Below are 22131 nucleotides of genomic sequence, written 5' to 3' on the forward strand. Positions count from 1 at the left end.
TTTGCAAGCCAGAAAGCACCGAAACGCCCTTCTACACACTAAGGTGGCTGTTGGGCAACTGCTGTCATCAACACCATCTCATAAACTTCAAGTGTGAAATGCACTGCCCATTTCTGCAACAAATGGGGGAACGGTGCTTACTTTAAGACTGCAACTGTTTATTTTATTTTTTAGTTTTATTATTTATTAATTGAAGGAGACACTGAGCTACAGAGCGTTCAAGGGGAAAAAAAAAGTTTTCACCAATACACACATGTGAGATTTGATCTCCTCCCACTTCCAGAAAGAGTCACGTTGTCTGGATGCTTTCTGAGCATGAAAATTTGAACTGTCTAATTAACTTTCCCTGTGACAATACTGGGTGGCCAGACAATGCCTACAACTGTACAAAGTGTATACCATCATGCTTAGCAAAGTACTTTTATTCAAATTTGTTCTGTCAGAAGAAAATCCTCTTACAAAACTAACACGGTTATGCGAAAAAAAAAGTATTCTCTTCATTTAAATACACTTAGCTCGTCAACTTAATATCTTTTATCTGTGCCACAGACTATTGTTAAGAGTTTGAAAGGTTTGTCAGAGGAAAATAGGCTTCTCAAACTGTCTAGAGACATGGCCAGGTTGTGTTTCAGGCCATGTTCCTGGCAATAGAGCCCCATAATCTCCAGGGTTCCTGGACACAGTTCAAGGTGTTGGTTGGACTCTGTGTCGCCCTAAATGGCTTCACAGTGTTATGCTTATTTGAGACACAATTCCTATGCCTGTACCACACGGCTGCAGTTGTCTTTTTGGCCTGGAGCCTTCTGCAAGAGAGCTGCCAGCAGCGGATTTTCTGCACGACTTTCAGCCTTGCCATTTACTCTCTACTGGGATGAAAGAGTCAGAGAATGTGTTAAGGTTCAATTTTTTACCCGGATTTAGTAAGCTAACAATCAGAGAAGACAGAGATGATCATGTGGTTTGTGGAGAAATACTTAGCACATAACTGTTTCTTTCTGAGGAAGCTTTTAATAGACCTCACAAGTGGCAACAATAGCCAGATCTTACACAAAGTGGGTTACTGTAGCTGCAAATCAAAGTTCCAATGAACTCAGATTCTTGGAATGAAAGAGAATAGCTGCACAGAGGTCAGTCTTATTACCTGTCATTTAAGTATAGCTCTTCTTCAGATTTCCTGTATTCCTGAACTCAGGAAAGACCATCAGAAAGTCTCCACACTGAGCTACATACTGGCTTCAAAATCCTAGTATTTTACATGTTAATGAAACAGCTTGCTCATGTTCTATAACCTAATACATCAGAAAGAGACAAACTGTGTTAGTGATTTCACATGATTTTTCCAGCTATTTGCAGTCTCAGAGTCATTCTGGGCTCAGAAGTCTAGAGCTTTTAAAGTAGTAATTAATATTGCTGACCAAATTTCCTTGTATTTAGTTGAAAAGCCAGCTATATTTTAGACCTGTGCATTCATGCACACATTTCTATATTAGGCTAATATTTTGAGCCCTTCTGAGACTCCAGTGCTCATACTTTTCAGAGTCCTTGTCATGAAGTTAGATCTGATAAAGACATACAAATCGGAATACTTCATTCAGAACTGGTGATGCTATTAACATTTAGTATTAAATAATTTAGTTTGGAAGGAATCTCTGGAGGACAACTAGTCCAACAACCCCCCACTTCATACAGGGTCAGCTATGTGTCTTTTTCTTTTGAGCATTTCCAAGGCTGGAGACTCCACAACTTCCCCAAACACCTACCCCAGTGTGTAAGTATTCTCATGCTGACATTTTTCTTCATCTTCAGCCACAATTTCTCACTGTATCTTGCCAACTGCTGCCTCTTATCCTTTTGTTACATGCCTCCAAAAAGAGTGCATTGTCTTCTCCAAAGCAGTTACAGAGCTGAAGACAGCCATAAGATTCCCTTTGTCTTTTCTTAAATAAGGCTGAACAAACTCAGCTCTCCCGGTGTCTCTCCTTGTCATACAATGTACTCCAGCCCCCTAATCAAGCCAGTTGCCATCCACTAGACTGTATGGCAGCATCTTCTCCTGTCCTTTAGAGACCAAAACTGGAGTCAGTGCTCCAAATACAATTTCACCAGTGCCAAAAACAGGTAAATGATTACTCCACTTGGCCTGGTGGTGATCCACTTGCTAATATGCCCTATCTAACCTTATTATTTATTTCTGCAACATATCTTACACTCATCAAGGGATGAGGCTTTGTGGTCCACAAAAGGACCCCATGTCAGCAGATGAACTAAACTCTATTTACAATGCCCATTGGAGGTGTCTGTTTTCAGACTGCCCACTACAAACATTTTCTCATCAGAAATCTCACAGGCATAATGATGAGTGCATTCAAGCTGCAGATGAACAATTCAAACTGCTCACAGAAGTAGCAACAAAGATCAGCTTTAAGATGATGATGCTTACTTCACACTAATGAGTTTGCTTATCTGAGGTTTCTCTTGCAACATATGTATATATCAAAAGCAAACTGATTTGAAACATACTAATGTCCAAAATTTATCAAGGCATTACATGTGAATTATAGAGTCCTACCACAGCCTTATAAAACTTTGAAGCAGCCAGTTTTATGAACAAATCAGATGGCAGACTATCACCAAATGCTGAATAATACTCTCTTCTTAGGGAGAGACCATGCACTCTACCAACACCATTAAAACTTACCAAAGAACAATTATTCTCAGTCCTGAAAAAAACTGGCTGCATAACTTCACAATGCAAACACACACTACGTCTCTGTGAGATCTGTAGTTTAGCTTCTCCTAAATGATCAGGCAAGGGTGGTTTACCAAGTTTCACTTACAAGCAATGTTCAATTCAGAGAAGACGGCAAAGAGCTCACACAAAACTCGTGACTTTGAATGAGCCCTGGCAGTGAGGTCAAGCTCCAGGAAGTGAGCACTAAACACATTTAGCCACACAGTCTTTTGCTAGAACCAGATGAAAGTCCCATCAACGTATGCATGATACCAGATGTTATTTTCTTCCACAGAACAGCTACAGTAAAAAGCTATGAAAAGAGAAGTGAACAAGTGGCTGGGGAAACAGTAGCTGAAGCAGAAAACTCTGATTTTAATCTTTCAACCGGAAAGCATGGGTTGTAGCTCAACAACTTCAAGAAACCCAGACTGTAATCCCAATAGTGACAGTTCCAGTAACTCTAATGAGTCCAACTCCCAGCTCGGCAAGGATGGCAAAAGCCTAGCTGGCAACCCAGCAAGAAAGGCAGTACAAACCCCAGAAGCAGCTGCTACTGAGACTTGTGAACCCAGCTGCACAGCCCTGGGCACTTGTACATCACAGTCCTTCCCTAGCAAGAACAAACCATTTCCAGAGGTGTATCTAGCATTACAAATAGCATGTATTGGCACTATTGCTGAAGGAAAAATCATCTGAGGTTTCCAAATTAGTTGAATGTTTTAAGGTGGAAAAAAGGTGGTTGCTGCAAGCTATGAGGCTCTAAGGCTCTACACTAAGATAAAGTTGAGATCTCCATGTAAGTGTTTATGGCACTTATAAGAGAACTGTGTCTCATCAATAATGAAGCCATGCATCGAATCTGGAAAGATAGATAGCTCAGCATTTATATATTAGCTTTACAGATGACAAAGGATTGAAGAGACCTGTTGAGAGTCAAAGCACCAACTATAATGGCAAATATGAGAGCAGAGAAGAAAGAGATACCAGATACTTACATTAACAGTTTAAAGAACAAAAGTAGACTAGGAAAGTAGCTTCTGCCAAAAGAAATGCAATTTGTCCCTTTTCCAGACAACCTCTGCCAAACCACCAAATTTCATTAATCCTAAGATAAAAGGTCTAAGTCATAGCAACACTGAAATTTTCAGTTCATCACAAAACTTCAAAGCTTTGTGGGACTGATTCACTGATTTCACAACTTAGCACATTGCTTTTTACAGCTCATAGGGGAGCATGGCTCACATTTAGTGAATTATCATGTGAGCTTCTGTCAAGCAGTAAAGGGCTCAAGGATTTTACTCCTTAAGATGCTCCCCAGACTCTGAACTTTACCTACCCACAGCAAGCAAAATGCTTTTCAGGTATTTGCAATAACCTGTGTCACATTTACTGAAAACCTCCAGCTTCACTGATTCTCCAGTCTCTGGCACTCCTCTGCAACTTTCAACCACCTCCCAAGACATTCCTTTCATACCAAAAGAAGCTACTCTATTTCTTCCATTGGGAGGATTAATAACATCCATTAAACTTTTCTGCACTCCTATCCACTGAATGTCTTGCCCCTCCCTCCTCTCTACCCACTCTTTTCTCAAAATACCAACCTCTCATAAAGTAAAATCCCTCCTTCTTAACAAAGCTTTAGTCTCCTCATTATCCACCCTGAAGAAAACTGTAATTTGAAGCAAGAATACATTTTAAATACTTTGTATAATACTGCAGAAATTTTATGCAAAGAACATCTTTATCCTGGAAGAATGTAGAACCAAATCACTTTGGTCTAAAACAGAGGTATTGGGAGCTACATTTATGAGCACATAGAAGGTTTCTACATTTAAAGGACAGCAGAACCTGGGAGGGTCTAGCATTTTATTCTGTATCCATCTACATGTACACACACGTACATATAAATACATAAATAGACACCCACACTCCCAGGGAGGAGGATGACATATGTCCAATTTTAAAGTGTTACCCTGGTATCATAAATCAAGCAAATATTACCTTAAAATGGTCAAGCCATCAGAAGAGGTAGTCTAGTGCTTGCTGTGACATAAGCCTGGAAGAATGATGAATCTTACAGTTGCAGAGGGTGAGCTACGTTACCCCCCCAGGGGAAACTTTGAAAACATCTCGTCTGGACCTTTGGGTTGGGAGAGTACAGGTGCAAGTCTTAAAATTGAGGTATGCTCTCAAAGCATTTTCATTCATCAGCTATAACTGAAGAATGAATGGCGCTTGAGTTTACCAAAGCCCTAAAATGATTCTTTAATGGGCAGTACAACAGCCTAGCAGAATGTGAAAAGTCAGTGTCAAATGTCAAGCCCAGCACTTCATGCTAAGGAAAAAGCAATTTGGATTTTTGGCAGTGCAAGCTAAGCTTTTTACATAAGACATGTGATCTAACCTGAAGTAATCAATCCTGATAGGTAAAAGAGAAGTGCCTGGTTCATCTAAGCAGAAAGCCCCAAGGTTATGAAAAGCTCTGCCAATTTCTACTCACCACTAAACAACTTGGTAAGGAACATGCTTTTTGACAGAGCCTCAAGCTGTTACACATTTAAAGATGAAGACCTTTTCATAGGAAAATCTCCTCTAGCTCTGGAGATCTGCCTATTCCACAAGACATACAGAGGAAAAAAAAAAGAGACAGTGAGGAAAAAAAAAAAAAAAGATTAAGAAAAAGGAGTGCGGGAGAGGGGAAGAAGAGGGAGTGAAATGCCTCATAACTCTACCAGAAAGGCAATTATGAGCAGATTACAATTGATTTTCTATCTATTTTCTGACTGAAAATAACTACAGTTTGAGGCCAGGAAGTTAGAAAAATTACTGATTCTTATTACACCATCTCACCTTTGCTTTTTTATAGTCTACTTTTAACATATAATTTAGCAATTAAAATGAAGTGTCAATTCATTCAAGCATAAAAATATGGGCTTGTTCAATTAATGGGTTTCTTGATTCAAACATATGGTAGAAGTAGTACATTTATTGTAAATATTTGGCAAGCTTGGAGACATGAGGCACTTTACACATAACTAGACATGATAAGAGATATAAAGCATCACCCTACAACTTCAGTCCTAGGACAGAAATGATTCAGTCTCTTCACAGAAACAACTCAATGTGGTTTTTGTACAACACCTGTTTCTTACAGTAGCTCAGTTTTCAGTACCCCAAGTCAAAAAACAAGGTGCAATCACCTCGATCATTAATAAGGCCGCTGGCTAGCTCCCATGGCAACAAACACTATGGAAATGACTGAATGATGAAATATCTCTTGAATAACTTAGAAAAACTCTTATCTGTGACTACGTAGCTACATGTGAGACATTGCTTCAGAGAACAGCAAAAGCAGCAGAATAATATTTACAGAAGAGGAAAAGCAGAAGTTTTACATCACACATTTTCTACCCTTCCTCCTAGTTACTATAAATCTCTCTCCCTATTATTTACTACTGTTATTGCCTCTGAGGCATTTCAGTTTTTAAGAATTATTTAAAATACAGATTATGAAGAGATTGATCATTGAAGGCTGAGGCTACCAAAATCTAGATTATGATCGGTTTTAATTAAAAAAGAAATAAAGTACAATTAAGGAAAAAGTAATAGACTCTTTATTTCTCAAGGGCAGAAATTTTTAGTAAGTGGTTCAAGACAGAAGTTAGGGAGATGATACAGAAAATACTAAACAAGATTTTATGACTCCTGTAATGAAAGAAATCCAACTAAATCACACATCTCTTTTCTACCAAATTTGTTTAGTTGTAGTTGCTTAGCTGTAGTCATTTCTGAGTACAACCAAAACTGACCTAACCAAATAAGTTCCTCATTTTACTTCATACTCACTTTAAACAAGGTGGAGAAAAAGCAGTCCAAAGAGTATTTTCAACTGCATGTAGTATGTATAAGACCTCACAAAATAAAATTTCCTAAGGTTTTTGATTTACCTATGTAAAACTGAGCAGTAAATATCAATAGGTTTCATCAAATATCTAACTGCATCTCCAATATTTTCAAGTCTCAGCAACTGCAAGCCTAGTTTTCCTCAAAAGTATCAACAGCTCTGGAACACCAACAGTGTTTTTAAAGGTTGGTACAACCCAGAGAAGCAGGCAGTGAAATCACTGCAGCAGAGTGTTGTTCAGCACAGCAGTCAGCATGAAATGCACAATCTGCACAGATGAGTCAAGTCTGGATAATCCCTTCATGCTCTGTCAGGTTGAGAGTATGAGGTTTGTTTTTAAATTGCATACCTTCAATAAACTCCACTTCTCTGCATTCACATTTTAAGGCAATATTTTTTAACGTGTGTTTTGATTTGCAGATGTGTAAAAATACTGTTAGTGGAGTTTTGTCTATCAGGACCTTATAAATAATAACTGTCTTTTTAAAAGGATTGCAAATGGTAATGGTAATCGCAGCTCCACTGGGTGACTGCTGCCCAGAAGTCTGGTGTAGTAATAAAGGTGTAATAACCACGGTAAGATTTGTAGAGTGATTAAATACTCCGAACTGGTTCAACTACATCCATTAGGAAAACACAAAAAGTAAGTTTTTGAATTTTCAAGAGTAAGTGGTCTAATTAATAAAGAAAGAAGAGGGAGCAGAGAGAGAAAACAGAAAATTTTCCCCTGAATTCCCTAAAATAGTTGCAAATGTGTTTTACACTGACATAACAAATTCTCTTTAAAATGCCAGCATGCTTGAGTGCAGATTCATTAATGACAGATTACACTCTGTTGAAGTGTAGTACCACCCTGGAGCATTGTCAGTTAGAAAATTCAGTTCACTAAGATGTATCTAATATAATCCTTGAAGAAGTCTAATTGTCAGCTCACTGGCTTACTACATAGGCAAATGCTACATGGTAAGGAGACAGTGGAAGAGGAAGTACCCTGCCAGTTTGAAAACCCAGACATACTTGAATGGTTTATTTTCCTTCCAGATCAAAAGACCGTGCTACGGCTATCTTAAGTATGTTGTTAATTGCATAACCCCAAGAGCCGCAACTATGAGTTATGTCTCCGCTTTGCAAATACAGATCAAGAGGACAAGACACAGTAAACACGACATTTCAATACATCTGCTGTTCAAGAAATGTAGCCTGCCGTCCAGTGAGATGCATTTACTTAACCCAACTTCTGGCAACACTATCGCTTATTTCGCCCTGTCAGATGCACCAAACCGGAGCCAGGCACGGGAGCGTGAGCCCGGGCCAGGTCCGGCTGCAGAAGGTGCTGCACAAGCACAGCCCGGCGGAGTTTCCTCCCCCGGGGCATTACAAAATAGCGTCACCGCTCCACAAATACAACCCTACACGCCCGGCGCTACTCAGACGTGCCTGCAGAATTACGCCTAAAACACACAGGTGATTGAAAATTAATTTTCACGAGAAATTACGGCTTAGAAGCCACAGCCAGATCTGAGAATAGTGAAACCAACACATATTGCGGTTCGGTTAGAGCAAGCAAATTATGCAGCCTGTCCTCTCGCACAAAGCGGAGGGAATAAATCTACACCCTCCTCACAGAAATATTAAAAACAAAACAACCACAAAAACAACCTCAAAAGTTAGAAGCAGGGGAACGGCAGGGTAGGTAGAGTACCTGAAACAAGTTTTAATTCCTTGTCAGGCTCCCGGAGCGCGGTACGCGTGTCCCCGGGCCGGCCGCAGCTCCGGCACGGCCGCGGGCGGGGCGCGGCGCGGCGGGCGGGCCAGCCCGGCGCTGCCCAGGGGGCACGGCCGCCCCGCCGCCTCGGCCAGCGGCTCCTGCCGGGCTCGGCAGCGAACAGGTCGGGAAAAACTTTCCGGAGGGACGGGGCCTGCCGAGGCGCGGGGCCACCCCGCCGGCCCCTCGGGGCAGAGGGCCGGGGCTGTCTCCTCCCTCACCGGGAAGCGCCGCGGCCTCCGCCGCCCGGGCGACCTCCACCGGGCGACCTCGGGGAGGCGCCGGGGGCAGGGCCGGCGCGTGTGTCAACACGGGGCCGCGACGGCGGCCCGGCCCCGGCGATGGGCGGCGCCGGGGCGGGAGCGCGGCAGCCTCGGCCCGGCGCTCCCCCGCCGCCATCGCCGGGGCCCGCAGCCTCCCACCTGCGGCCATCGCCGGCAGCCGCCGCTGCGGGCGGGAGCAGCGGCCGCAAGGTCGCCTTCACCTCGCCCGCCGCGGCGCCGCCGCCCGCATCCCCGCGGTGCTGCGGGCGGGCTCCGCGGGGCCCCGCCGGGCCGCCCCTCGCCGGGCACGGCCGGAGCGGGCGGACGGGGAGCGCCACGAAACCCGGCGGGGAAAGCGCCCGGCCCGGCCTCGGCGGGTGGCGGGCAGGCGAGAGACACGGCTCCCCCCCGCGCCGTGAATTGCGGAGATTGCCCGGTGCCCCCCTCCCCAAACGCCGCTACGTTACCGGCTGGGGCCAGCGGGCAGGGCCTGGGCGGCGCGGCCTGGGCAGCTGGTCCTCCGGCCCGGCAAAGGTCCTGCCGCCATCGGAGACAGCCTGCCGGTGCTCACGGGCGCTCGCTGTGCAAGTGTCCCCGTGCCCCAGCGCCCCGGTGTGCAGGTGGAGAGAGGGCGGTCGGACAGCTTTTCGCCAAGGATCACGAACTCCCTTTGTGCCAGAGTTGGGAGAGACCTTAATTTCCGTCCCGTGTTCTAATTACGAGATGTTTCCTCCCACCCCGCAGTTACTTTTGTGCAGTTGAAGTAATCTACCTCTCACCATCCCACCCAGCCTTCTGTGCTTCTGCCGAGGCGGCTGAGCGCCAGGAGCTGCTCAGAAGATATGAATGAAAGTCTGGTGTTGTGATTACGGCTTGTAGCTGATGGAGCACATCGTATACAAGATAAGACATACAGCCATTGCTACTCACAGGCTGCAAATGTGTCTGTGTGTGTGTGTGTGTATATATTTATGTATATATATATAATTGTTACCCACTGCTATTCTGCTGTTGGAATTCATAAAAACCTCTTCTGGTACCCACCAGAAAAGGGGCTAATTAAAATAACTTTTCCATCCAATTTGCACAAACTCTACACAGAAATGTGAGCCCAACGTGCCACTTTGAAGGGATTATTTTTTCAATAAAATGTGATATATTTGCCTCATCAAAAGACTGTGGAGGGACAGGGCTGTGTTGCTTTCCTGCATGTTTCCACAAACCCTCCCTCTTAGAGCTGACATAGCCTGTAGAGTGACGTCATGATTTTGTTAGTTTGACTCATTCATTACAAAGTCTGTTGAATTTTTCAGTGGATCTCATCCCCATCCTAGGCAAGACAGTTCAGTTCATGATGCAAAAGGCCACCTCTCTCCCCTGGCTAGTTTACTTAGCTGTATGGAAGGAATTTGAGGCCTCTGCTTCAGAAATTAAAATGCTTGTTCCCTCAGTCCCATATGCTGATGCTGTTTCAGAGCCAGAGTGGTGTCCAAATGTGACTATGAATATTAATTTAATAGGAGAAATTGTTGAAAGAATGAGACACTTGTAGTGCTACTTTGCTGCTTATTATGGAAGCCGGTGATTGAGGAGCATATGAGTCAGTTAAAAGCACTGCAGTGCTGGAGAAAATGATTCTCAATTATCAGAGTAAGAGAGAACAGAGCAATATGGAATTGATTTTGAAACTACTTAAAATCACAAGAATTTCACATTAACTTCTTTTTCTTGGTATACTGTACTTCCTCCTGAGTTTGTCTAAAGGGTCTTTTTGACCTCATCTCCTGTTTAGAAGATCTTGTGATTCTGTAAACCTACACTACATTGTGAGTGATTAAAACATGCTACTCATAGGCATCATTACATCTGCTCAAATGGGAGGGCTACTCAAAATGAAGAGAGCTGCTTGATGTCACTGCACTGCTCGTCAGTAAAACCTCATTTCCTCCTTATTGCCTTAGGAAACAACTTGCTTCTCAATTTAAATAGAAACAGGATTCTGACTTGGGGATCAGAAACCAGGATTTTTCTGTTCTGTGACCACACACCCACGATATGGTAATAGTACTTTTGAAGGAGGAATTGTAAGTGTTAAAGGTCTTGGGATAGGACAGCCAGAGGCTGGGGATTTATATGCCTTCAGAACTTCCCGCATCTCTTTCTTCCTTCCCCGTTTTATGTCCCCAGTCATTCCTACATCACTGCTCTTCAGGTTTTGTTGAAGCTCAGGATTTCTGTGGCTTCATTAGGACTTTCACAACACTTTCCTGGTCAGCTAATGAAATAAAAAATCGTTAATAAATGAGAATGTACTCGCAGGATTAGTCAGTACTTAAAAGCAAGAAGAGGGAAAGTGGGAGCAGCTGCCCTCCTGGGAAACCAGAACCTCCTTCATTTCCAGAATCTGTATTGGCATAACTACAACGTAATATACAATACCAAAAGTTTATAAACAATACTTTTTCTGTAAAACTGATCTTCTGTGTTAACTCTGATTTCCCATATCTTCCTTACCAATCTCTATCAAGTCAAACTTCCATTAACAGCTCTTCATTATTTATCTCTCTTCTTAGTATAAGAAATGTGCATTCGTCTTTTCAGAATTTCTTTACCTCGTCAATTATGTTGTGCAGTTCAGCTATTTTCCATTACTTGAATATTTTCTTACTCAGACAGGGAATGGCTCTTTTATTCCTTCAGTTATCCAATGCACTGGCCAGCCCTTCTAATTGAACCTACTCCTCACCCTCTCAGGCTGGGAAACCTGTGTTTTGTGCTTCTGTCCACAACAACCTGCTTCTAAGGTAATCCCCCAAACTCTCTTGATCCACCTTGTGCTTGAGACTATCAGATATGCCAGAGTAGATAACTGATTTCAGCATAATGTCATCAGTATCAGTGCCTGTTGCTTTTGTCCTCTTAAATAACTGCTGCTTTACTTGAAGATCCTGAACATTAAGTGTAGGTTTTGTTGGTTTTCTGCATTGGTTGTTTGAATACCTTTGGTAGGTAGACACTTATCCTTTCCTTCCATTGAAGCACAATTATGATGCCTGATTCCAAACTGACATCCTTGAAATATCCAGATGGTTTGTCAGCTCTTTGTTTAGCCTTCACCTAGCATTTTAAAATCTTTTTTAGCCATCACATTTTGTCCATATATTTTTTCATCTGAGAATCTTGTGCTGTTTCTGCCATTATTTGTGTGGGAAAGCCTACGTACTTATATGACAAAGCTGCTACAACAATGTACATTTTGTTAATTTATGTTACCACAGCAACTGAGTCATGCAAAAATGTAGTGTTTCATTGTTTGGTATTGCACTTTGGCATTCTGATAAAAAGCTAGGGGAATGTAGTCTGTGTGCAGCTGCTATGGAGCTGGGTCTCAACTAGGTAGATGACTGTGCCTACTGAGGAGGTATCAATAGCTGCTGTCAAAATGGGCTTACCAGGTAGGATCCTGTAGGAATCTAAATCCAGTTCTGTTCAGTTTTGTGAGAAATTGCTGGCATGCTCGAAGAGGGGATTAGGATTTGACATGTAGAAAACTGGTCTAGACGCAGGTTGGGGGAACAAAAGCAGTGAGCCTAGACAGGTACAAAAAATCGCACAAATTCAGGAGATGAACAAGGGGTGAAAAAGTAATCTTCCAGAAAGGAATCTGGAGTCTACGACAAGTCGCAAGCTGAGTATGAGTCAGCAATGTGTTTTCCTGGCAAAAATGGTAAGCATTGCAGAAAGATATAGATGTGGGGAGAAATCTGTGGGCTCTGTGCAATATTGGTAGGACGTCAGTGGAAGGGCTAATTTCGTGCACCACAGCTCCGAGCTATGTGAGCCAACAGGAGTCAGTGAAGGGTGGTCAGAGGACTGGGAAGACTGAGGAAGCTGGAGTTGTTCAGCTCCTAGAGAAAAGGAGGCAGAAGACAGACATGCTAAGACTTTTCATATACTTAAAAGGCCATTGCAAAGAGAAGGGGAATCATCTATTCTTGGTAGGTAGGGTAAGATGTAATGGACTTAAATTGCATCAAGGAGGAAAAGCTTTTCTAATGGTAACATTAGTGAGGCACAGCTTTATATCACGGGGTGTAATGGTGGCTCTGTTACCGGATGTCTTTAAGTACGTACTGGACAAATATTAAGTGCTATTGATCTGGTATTGGAGTTGGAGGATGGACTAAGTGACTAATCAAGCTCTGTTACAGACCTATTTTTCTGTGATTACATAGAATTTGAGGCTTCTCATTAATCATTGTTTCTTTATCCAGTCCCATTGTACATTCTGTTTTCTTTTCAAGTCAGATCCCTCATCATCTCTCTGTTCTCTGAAGGACAAAAGAATATTTTGTCCCTTTTTTCTTTCTGTGTAGTTAAAGGCCAAAGCTTTTCTTGTTTTTTTGGTAGCCCACTACAGACACAAACTGATGAGTTACATTGCATTTTACTGCTGAGATAATGATTATAATTACACGTGAGTCAAACATGCAATAAAAATTATTTAGATGAATGTTGTTAGTCTGTACAGACCTGTTCTACATAAACTGTACAAAATGTTAACATAAATCTGAGATTCTCTATTCATATACTAGAAAAAATTACTCAATTCATAAAATGTTACTATATTCCAGACCAATCTAATGCACGTAATGCCAAATTTGCTGATCTACACTGACAAGAGCCCATAAAACAGTTTTTAATGTAAACTGTACTACATTACTTTTTTTTAGGCATGATTTAATTTTGAAAAGTCTTGTATATTTACAAAACTCCATTCACTTCTACATTTCAGTTTAAAATAAATAGCTTATACCGAGAATAATTGGCATTTGTTTACTTGGCATATCTGTTCAATGGACAACATTCCTGATAGGTTTTTTGGGTTTTTTTTCTGATCATTACTTTTTTTCTAAAAACTTTTGTATTTATAGCCTTAAATGAGCATCTCTGTCAGAGCAGACCCATGTGTGTTTTGGGCATAAAAAAAGCTGTTGCAATAAATGCCAATGCTAAATGCTTTATTTGCTGAGCTTTTAAAGTGAATGCCCATCAGAAGTTTAAACCTACTCTTTTTCACCTTAAGGAAAACTTCTCAACTGTACAGTCATTTTATCCTGTCAGAGAATGAGAATTTTCTTTCTGTAATGATTTTTTCTGAAAGATTAATAATGTGCTTTTGTACACAGAACATGTATCACCCATGTACCTGTGCTGATGCACATATTCCTAGGTGATGGGGAAGAAATAGGTGGGGAAAAAGCTGACAAAATTTCTCAATACTTTCTACAAAAGTATTATAATACTGGATTTCTCAAGGTCATAAAACCTAAATTCTAAAATAAAGAACCATTGGCTTCATGTAAGGCCAAGGATATTGGAATTGCAATCAAAATGTCAATGTGGCTGATAGAAATACATATTAAGAAAATAATAGGAAACATACAATATCATTATGCCCTTATTTATGGTGCTCCAGTTTTTTAACAAGCAGTTCTTGCCTTCACATCTCAGAAGAGATACAGTAGAACCAAAAGAAAGTAATATGGATAATCAGGGATATGGGACATCTTTTCCCTGAAGTGTGGCTGAACAGACGGATTCTTTAGACAGAAAAAAAAACCAGCCAAGAGAGGGTATGAGACCGATCTCTAAACCATGGATGGCACAAACCCCATGAGCTGTCTGTCACAACACAAGACTGCCACAACATGGCTCCATCCATACCTTTCTGCTTGCCCTCAGCCTCATCCCATCGCTGCTTTTACTGCTCCGCCTAGTGTTAGAGTTACGCCTAGGCTTAGGGCTCGGAAAAGCAAAAAGCCCAGTGCTCCAGGGACTCTGCAGCTGCAAAAGTCATGCCAAGTGGAACGCAGGCCTTCCACAACGTATTTCCTCTGTCATTATATCGGACCTTTGGAGCATAAAATAAAATTGTCAGATGCAGTTTTCACTGATAGGAAAGGAGAAATTCCCTGAAATGATCTTATTTTTCAGAAAGCAAGTGTATATGCCCATGGAATAAAAATCCTAGAAAACAGCTAGATCTGTTAAAAGCTAAGATGTAGAGATCTGTGTTTCAGCATGTCCCTAAGGCAGCCTCAACTTCCAGCCTTGTGTGAGCCTTTAGACATTTGTTTAATTCCTATGTTAGGCAAAAGGCATCTTCATCTGGCCACTGTCAGAGAGAGATTGTGGGCTGGACTTTGACACGTGCCCCAGTGTGAGCATTCTTACTTTGTTGTTAATTTGCCTGCTGACTGAGAAGTCTCTGACACCCTTTGAATTCTGTGGGTCTGTGCGTCTACAGCACTGCAGGAGACACAGCCTGGGAAGTGATCAAAAGAATAAGCAGGAGGCAGGAATCTGCCTTTGATATTATTTTTTTTTAAAGTAAACTAAAAAAAGAAAAAAAAAGAAGACTTCTCAAATCATTGGATACAGTCAAGCATGGACAGATGCCTGACTCCATTATCACCTTCTCCTGTATCCTGATAAAGCCAAGCAAACTCTTAAGGCACTTCAAGGCCACAAAAAGGGTTAATAATGCTGGAGGTGGGGGAAAGAGTGAAGAAATTCCCTTGCTGTGCCTTCCAGAGAGTCAATTAGGCAATTGCAAAACTACTTTCTGCAGCTTGGAGACATCACAGGGCATCCCTGAAGTGGGTCAGGGCAGGGGTCATGCTCACTGTTATCAAAATTTTCAGAGCATCAGCAAGAAGGAGAAGTATCCATTGTCATCATATCTAGCAGTATGAGTGAAAACTAGCATGGGAGTCTTCACTGAGGAACACAGAAAAGTAGGAATTTGATGCTTGAAAAAGTCTGAGTGACAGGAATATTGAACAGGCTTTCAGTTAGCAGGGTGTGTACGTGTAGGGTGTAAGTCACCTCAAGCAGCGGCTTACTGGGAAACTGAGGCTGTACAGGCAGAGGGGAAAGCCAGTGCTGAGGCATTCTTCATACCTTTGGAGAGCACTGGTAGAGGGTGATGGAGTAACCCAGCAGTAAAAAAACAGTTTAAGGAGATCTTTATTTACCCCATGTATTTCATCTGTTGTGACTGTCATGCTGTGGTTTAGTGAACAAGGAGAGAAGGATACACGAGTGTAAAATGACCTCATACCATGTATTTAGTATTGGTTACTTGTATTTTGAAGCAATGAAGAAAATTCAAGCAAAAGTAGTTGCTGCAGCATTTCAAATTTTGAAACAAAGCCCTTAAAATATTTAACAGTTTTGTATTCATATGTTTTACAGAATTTTTGTTAATTAAAAAAATTTGTGCTTCCATATTTAATTGGGATTTTGACCCCTTGATTAGGAAGAAATTTTCACTGATATTTCCTTTAGTTTATCTGAAAATATTTTAAATGCTAAAGATTCAAATGAAAGAGCACTTGGGAGATAATTTTCAGACACTCAAATGTTTTATTTTCTTCACAGCTGGCAAAAATTGGCAGGGAATTACAGAGGAACATGCTCTTTTCTGTTTTTCTGCAGACAATATGGGTCTTAGTCACATTCTGCTGTTTCACCAGATAGTATTTTGATTATAAGTTTTATACTTCAGTATTGTGAGAAGTTGCCGTTTCTTTAAGTTGAAGTGATACCATTTTGTTTCCTTCATTCTGGTGAAATTTGATCTTATTGATTCAAAAAAACCCCTCAAACACCAATGCTTGTGCTTTTTTTTTCTTCCTGGAGGGGGGTTAGTGTTATTTCCTATAGAGTTCTGTTTCATAATGGCTCAGAAATGAACGTAACAGTTCCCACAAATGAACAAAATGGCTTTTGGTTGCAGTGAAAATATGTTTTTTTCTGGAACTGTGCAATTTGCTGCTAACAACATGCTACCATTTTCTTAGGGTTTTTGCATATCATTAATGAGAAAGCAGTAATATCTTCTCTCCTAATGATTGCTGTTCTTTATACCTCATCTCCTTGGAGATGAGAATCTCTACTTTCTTTATTCCCACAATTTATATAATTTTCTGCCCTCTTGTTTTGAACAAAGACCTGAAAGCAAGCAAATTCAAGACTATTGAATTGTCTCAGTATTTATTAATTCAGTATATTTGAGATAGGAATGTTATGATGGTTGAGAGTGAGCATCCATGTTGTCAGACTTTGTCTCACTTTGATTTCTTTAACAATTTTTGAACCAACAGAAGAGTTTCCAGTATTTGTATTTTAGTTGGGGGGCAATATTGACTTTAGACACTTACCTTCACTTTGCTCTGGTCTTTGAGTCTCTTTTGGAGCCTTTTTCCTTCATTCCTGGCCACCTTTGTATGTTCTTTACTGTGATAGTGGTGAGGCACTGGCACATGATGCCCAGAGAAGCTGTGGATGCCCCATCCTTGGAAGTGTTCAAGGTGAGTTTTGATGGAACCTGGTCTGGTGGAAGGTGTCCCTCCCACAGCAGAGGGATTTGAAGTAGATGATGTTTAAGATCCCTTCCCACCCAAACCATTCTATGATTTTTTGATTATAAGCAGAATTGTAGAAATCATAAAAAGTAGTATGAGAAGAGGTGTTATTTGGCCCATCATTATACTCCACAGCAGGATCATCTCCATGTAAATTAGTGATGAAGGTGTTTGTCCTACTTCTAGATAATGTGTGTTGATGGAGACACCATATACTCTGTGAGAAAAATTCTCTAGTACTGACTGGTCTGCACTTTTTTCATAGTTTCCTGGGAAATGCCTTTCAAATAATCATAATGGGATTAATTGTCTAATTGTACGTGTCTATAGGTATATATCTACAAATACTGTAAGCTTCTAAGTTTCTGCTAGAAGAAGTGGAGATATGGATTGTTCTTAGTTTGTCTACAGATGGGCCTTTAGACCTGTCTAAGATGGAAAGAACAGTCCTAATGTCTCATCTGTATTGAAAACCATTCCACTCTGTCTCATCTGTAGGACAAGGATGGAGTGCAATTCATTCCTTTCCTCCTTGTTGTGCCCTTTACCCTTATTTTTTCATGTTGCTTCTCATCTTCTAAAGGCTAAACCAGTTGCTATTTCCTTAAACACTGTTTATTTCCAACTCATCCTTTTTGTTCCTCTTTTGATCCTTTCAGCTGGTTCACACAGTTCTCATAATAAGGAACTTGAAACTAAGCACGTGGTGGACGAGACTCTGCATGACATGAAACGTCCTCTGCGAGAACCTCAGCTTGTCTTTTAGGAGGGCGGCTGGGGAACTTGATCAGAGGAAAAGCCCTCTCCAATTACATCACCACGGAAGCAAAAGCAGTACAGGCAGCTCTGCATTGCTTACTTCAGGCTGTGCTTGCTGTGAAGCTGAGCGCTGTACACCAGTGAGCCACAAGGCCTGGTAGGAGAGTACAGAAATCAGCAGGCACCACAGCAGCAAAAGAGTGCTGACTCTTTCTTGGTGTTTTATGTCTACAATGCTTTAAAAAAGATGCATGCAAAAGCAAGATGCCAGAAGTGCTTTTTTATTGTCTTTATTGCAGGTTTAAGAAGGTATCACCTTCATTCTTGAAGTTGTGGAGTAAATATTCAAATTAACATGTGAGGGAGGAATACTGAGAGGATTTTTTTCATATATCTGAAAAGCAAGTTGATCTAAAAATATGGTCCATTTAGTTAATTGTTCAGAAATATTACTCTTTTCAGTTCTATTTTTATAAACAGCTTAAATAATAGTTCCTTAAAAAACATCCTTATTACTATAGTACATGCTATGATGGAGGATAATTGCTTGTGAATCTTCTACTTTTTCATCTGTCAATCAATCTATATGAACGGGGAACAGTTTTGTGAGAATTACAGAACAAACTTCAAGTAGAGTGAATTGTCTGAAGTCAAATGAAATACAAAGTAAAATGAAATACAAATGACCAGACTGATGTTAGAACTGTGGGAGAATGCATGAGTATCTGCAAAGAGCATTTGGGATAAATCCATGTGACTTTGATCATACCCTAAGTTTAATAGCATTATGATACTAATAATGAACATAAGGCATATGTAACCCATGATTCTGAATTTTACATGATTACCATTGCTTTAGAGAAATCATCAAAATTTCAAGGATAGACACTAAGACGGAAGATAGAAAATTTTATTTAATAGTTTCCAGTGTTTGTTCATCTGGAAACATCATATTTAGCTCCTGCTTCTTTAATAATCTGGGTTCAAAGTCATCTGAGAGGAAAGAAGAACATACTTGTCTTTGTGAAGACAGAGATTAATTAATTTTTCACATATAAGCTGTCCTTGCACCTCCAGATCCCTATTGCAGAGCCCACTGGAATAAGTTTTTTTGATCAGTTGTTTTGATGCAGACCCTGGGTGGGTCCCAGCTATGGGACCTGACAGATGGACTGAAGGCTCTTATGTAAAAAAACTGAGAATTCTTTAGTTTTGGGATTCTGGAATTGAGGATGAATCAACATCTTGATAGAATATCTTCTGCTTAATGGTATTATCTAATAATACTTAAGATTTTCCACTAGCACTGTAGTGCTTTGAATTCATATTCATTAACAAATCTCTCCTGCAGTGATCTCTTACTATTGTTACTGCTATTGATATAATTTTAAAATTTGGTTATCGGCAAATTGGAATCAGTTTATTCATAGAAACACCGAATCACAGAATATTCTAAGTTGGAAGAGGGACCCAAAAGGATCACTGAGTCCAACTCCTGGCTCTGCACAGCACTATCCTTAAAAGTTACACCATGTGTCACAGAACATCGTCCTAGTGCTTCTTGAGCTCTGCCAGGCTGGTGCTGTGACCACTACCCTGGGGAGCCTGTTCAGTGCCCAAACACCCTCTGGCTGAAGAACCTGTCCCTGACAGCCAACCTGAACCTCCTCTGACACAGCTTCAGGCCATTCCCTTGGGTCCTGGCACTGCTCACCACAGAGAAGAGATCCGGGCCTGCCCTCCTCTTCCTCTCAAGAAGAGGCTTCAGATTGCAATGGGGTCTCTCCTCAGTTTCCTCTTCTCCAGGCTGAACACACCAAGTGATCTCAGACGTGAGAGGGGGCTTTCCCTTAAAGGCCCTTTACCCATCCTCATTGCCCTCCTCTGGACACTCTCCCACAGTTTAATTTTCATTTTTCATTTATCATGACTTGCTGTTTTTCAGTTATTGTTTATTGTTTGTATTATTGCTACACTTGTTAATAGTAGCACATTGAGGACTTGTTCTGGATGTTTTATGGGGAATGAAAATAGGATCTCTGTCCCCTCCATAGCACACCTAACTTAGAACAAGAGAAGGTAGAGTCACAGTCAGAGGCATGTGATCTGAATAACCATTGGTTTTGGAGATATGAAATGAGAGATTTCAAGATTTACATGTAGACAGTTCCATTTTTCTCATTTGAAAGTGATTTTTCTACTGAAACTGATGATGAAAAAACCCAAATCATCAAAACTGAACTGAAATCTATTTTAAACTCTGGTATTTTTTTCCCCTGATTGATGCAAACACTGCTTATCCTGATTAGGATAAGCGTGGAGAATTTTTCTCAGTTCCTGAAGATTATTTTCAGGTGGGAAAATCATTTGTGATTTGCTTCTTCCCCAGAGGACCATGAGATGATGGAAGGCTCTTTGAGTCTTTTACCATAGACTTCACAAACACAAGCTTGCATACTGTAAACTCTAGATTTGGATCAATATTGAGAAATTTTATAGTCAATCTCCCTAATTTTGACTGCTTCCAAGTAATATATAATAGCAATTACTAAGCATGTCACCAGTACTTCTCAGAATTTAAAGTTAACTGTGCTGTGGGTCATCTGTGTTAAAGGACATCTATTTAGAAGCACAATGAGAAACAAACTGAAACTATGGCTCACTGCCTAGCATTTGAGAGGTAGGATGTAGAAAAGGCCCTGACCCTGGTTCTCTTTTATTTTCTTATCAAATATCAGGATAATTTTAGTTACCACTATTGTTTTTACTTCATCTTTGTCCCATCTGTAGCTGGTCTGAATTTGTTTGAGCACTGCAGGCTATTGAGCTTAAGGCAGAGTGACACTTAGTAGGGTTGATTCTGTGTTAGCAGAAGATTTGTTATTGTTTGGGCACACTGTTGGGGGGTGAAATCTCACCATCTATTTAAAAATAGTGGCATGAAAAGCTGAACACCTTAGAGAGGCATAATCATTTCCAATTTGATGTTTCAGTATGTCCTACTGCAGAATTGGCTGGCTGGCTTGATTGCTCTGCGGGCAATTTGTCAAAATTACTTATGCAAAACATGATTTGAAAGGGTGGAATCTTAGGCAGAGGTGAAAAAAACTGCTCAGAAATCCTTTCCCAACCCAAATATCCTTGCCCCATGCTATGCCTGCCCTAAAAAGCGATCATTAATCTTTCACGTCTTCAAGACCCTGAAAGTATTCCTGCATTTCACTGTGTACAGAATACATTAGCTACAATATATTGTGATTTCCTTCGTGGTTCACGTAAAAATAATAGTGCAATTGTTTATTAAAACACAGGATTGATTTAGCACAGGTCTAGAGGAAGGTACATAATGCTACATGGAAAGCTGCTTCTCTGAAAACCCCCAGCATGTGGGTTTTCAGTAAACAAGAACTTTTGGTAAAGTTTCAGTTTGCACAGATGAAAGGTAAGAAAGATTTACATTTATACATAAACATTCACAGCAGGGGGAAGGTTTGTCTGCCTCACAGCTTGTGGCAACTCTTCAAATGAAAAAGAACACTTCTGAGGAGTTTTATTCTGGGAAGAGCTACGAGTCCATGCTGCTCACTGTGCCAATGGCCCCAAGAGCAATACACCTTAGATGTACTGCACAACACAGCCTGGCTGTTAAGCATGTCCTCAGCTTCAAAGGGTTATGGAGTTCAACAATTGTTTATTGATCATACATGAAAGACCTCAGCAGCTTGTGGCGAAAGTTCCATCATCTACCAGAAATACCCAGACTTTGTCCTAGGGAGAGACACTGGTTGGTAATGAAACAACATTAGTACAATTACTAAAGCAGCAGGAGCTGGGGAGGCAGGAAGAGTCTGAGCTGTGTGGCTGCCTTGGCACCAGAGCACTTGTATTTCTGATTTGAAAGAAATGCTGCCCAGTTTGGGACAGGCCTCTCCTGCAAAATCCTCAATGGATTTTATTTTACTGGAGGTAAATCTGCCTTGATGTTTTTTGAAGGGATGACCACAGAGCTGCTCAGTTCCTGGGATAGATGGGATAAATGGTGTTCCAGATTTATGTGATGCTGGAGGATCCTCTTGTTGGGGTTGGGAGGAGTTGCTTGATGGCAACATTAAACAGCTTGGATTTTAGCTCATGTTGGTTGGTGGGTTTTGCCACAGCTACACAGTCCTGCTTCAGGGGTGTGCTCAGGGAGCTGCTACCTAGGTGTCCTGTTCACTTTGAATCCTTGTGTGGCTGTTGATTGGCAACCAAACTGTGCCTGTTTATTGAGTAGG

General features: G+C 41.1%; 1 protein-coding gene across 2 annotated transcripts in view; it reads right to left on the reverse strand.

Moving 5' to 3' along the window:
- Positions 1-9409, reverse strand: part of ZC3H12C (zinc finger CCCH-type containing 12C) — a 44089-nt gene extending 34680 nt beyond the window's left edge. Inside the window, exon 1 of one of the 2 annotated variants that reach the window (XM_064409329.1) lies at positions 9134-9409. The gene's annotated coding sequence lies outside the window, so the exon portion shown is untranslated. Of the gene's footprint in view, positions 1-8340; positions 8635-9133 lie in introns of those variants that run through there. The other variant, XM_064409328.1, reaches the window with a different exon arrangement.
- Between the last annotated feature and the right edge of the window lie 12722 nt (positions 9410-22131).

Source organism: Passer domesticus, chromosome 2, assembly GCF_036417665.1.
Source record: "Passer domesticus isolate bPasDom1 chromosome 2, bPasDom1.hap1, whole genome shotgun sequence".
Lineage (NCBI taxonomy): Eukaryota > Metazoa > Chordata > Aves > Passeriformes > Passeridae > Passer > Passer domesticus.